The sequence below is a fragment of the Rhagoletis pomonella genome, unplaced genomic scaffold, assembly GCF_013731165.1.
Source record: "Rhagoletis pomonella isolate Grant_MI unplaced genomic scaffold, Rhpom_1.0 Rhpom_scaffold_00009, whole genome shotgun sequence".
Lineage (NCBI taxonomy): Eukaryota > Metazoa > Arthropoda > Insecta > Diptera > Tephritidae > Rhagoletis > Rhagoletis pomonella.
This window is the reverse complement of record NW_023458563.1, coordinates 3,095,693-3,097,703: the sequence shown is the minus strand read 5'-3', so window position 1 is coordinate 3,097,703 and position 2,011 is coordinate 3,095,693. Positions and strand designations below refer to the sequence as shown.

The window sequence follows — 2,011 nt, the reverse complement described above, 5'->3', positions numbered from 1 at the left end:
GACAATCCCTAAATTGTATCGAAAGTCCCAAAAATTCAAAATTAGTTAGTTTAGCGCCTGCTAAATACTTTCGTCTTTTGTACTTTGGTATCTAGCAGCTCCTAAATACTCAAGTTTTTCTTACTTTAATATCTAGTAGCTCCTAAATACCTTAATACTTTTTACTTGAGTATTTAGCACCACCTAAATACCTAAGTAAATAGTACTTGGGTATTTAGCAGCTCCTAAATACCTAAGTAAATAGTACTTTGGTATTTACAACAACACAAAATACCTAAATACTTTTGTACTTAGTACTTAATACTTAGTAAATACAATTTTGCCCATCACTGCTTTAAAAGTTCTCTAATAATTTCACAACTTTAGCCCTATCTGTATTTGTATTAGTTTTCGGCCTTGGCCTGCCTGAGATTTCGAAAAATATTTGGCCCGGGGATATACATACACTCCATACAGATAAACGTATGTACATTCCATAACAGTATCACCACTCAAAATTTCCCAATTATACGCAAACGATTGACTGTTGGGATATACAATATTAAAATAGAATAATTGATACAATAAATAAGACCAAGAAGCGATATTTTCTTTCAAGTTGGGATTTTATAACGGGCCGAGAACTTGGGATTTATTTTTTTTTAACATCCTGTAATTGGTTGCATAAGTCGGTTAAATATAAATCTAAGTTTATCAAATGACTTGAATCTTTCAGGGTGTGCTGAAAAGGAATGAGCTTTGCGAAAATAAAATAAAATTCGTATTAAAAAGGAAATTTTTTGTAACAAATGCTTAATTTTAAAGAGGAATTATGAAAATCGGTACAGTATTTTAAGAGCCAAATCGTTACACACATTTTCCGCATAACCGAGCAGCGCTGTCTTCGGCTATGCCGAAGGCTTCATACCTTTCATGAACATCAGAAAATTTTGCTTTATTTATTTATTTATTTATTTGATGTCTTAAAACAAATCAGGACAGACATTTAAGAAGTTAATACTTAGCAACAATTGTTGGTATGAATAATGAAAAATTGAAAAAAATACAGCTAGTACAACTGAAATTATATAGATACTAACAAAAGAAATATTTTAATTGTTAATTGAAATTCACAAATTTGTACTAAAATAAATAATTAATAATACAAGGAATTAATATTGAAACATTTAAGATGTAATAATTTGAGTTATTACAAAGAAAATAATTTTTTATTTGCGTTTGAAATAAATGTTTGTACCAGAGAGGTCCAAATCTATAAAGTTAGAGAGATAATTAAACTTAGAGAACGTTCTAGTAAATGGCGCATTAGCACTGTAGACTGTCTTACAAAAGCCAACACGAAAAGCCTTGGTACCAGTGTTGCCATTTTAGCCGTTTTCCGGCTAGATTTAGCCGGTTGCGATAGCAAACAGCCGGAGCAATTTCGATTTTAGCCGGCACTGCTGCCTGCATTTGTCACTGAAGTGAGTCAAAATGAAAATAAAAGAGCACAAATTAAAGCAAAACTCTCTGGGAATCCTACGAGACATCTGCCGGTCATATAACTGGTCATCTAAATGGGAGATCTGCAGTCTTTTAGCATCATATTTTACATCAGACTTGAAGGGATTTCTGAAAAATCTGACCAGTTCTTTTGTGTAACTGTGATTTTGCATCCTTGTCGACATATGGCCTCGGTTGATGGTCGTTGTTTTACTGCCTTAAAATTGAAGGGAAATTTTTACAGCGTTTTTTATGTGTATTGGTTTCTATTTGAGTGTATTGAGAATCGGTCAGTCTGAAAAGGCCTTGTAGGGAAGACAATAGGTTTGTTCGTCGAAAATCCAGCGAGAATTATCACTCAAAATATCAGATAGTAATAGTAATGAATAGTTTTTTTCCGAGTACCTTTCAAATCATTGGAATCAACTAAATTAATTAAGTAAACAAGTATTAACTTACATCTTTCATTTTAACATCGCTCCAGTTTGTAAATTTTTAAATTTAACGAACTTGTTTATTCAAATTATCG

General features: G+C 31.9%; 1 protein-coding gene across 1 annotated transcript in view; it reads right to left on the bottom strand.

Moving 5' to 3' along the window:
- The window catches only part of LOC118745808 (putative nuclease HARBI1), a 50,736-nt gene that overhangs the window by 1,166 nt on the left and 47,559 nt on the right, over positions 1-2,011 (bottom strand). The window lies entirely within an intron of this gene.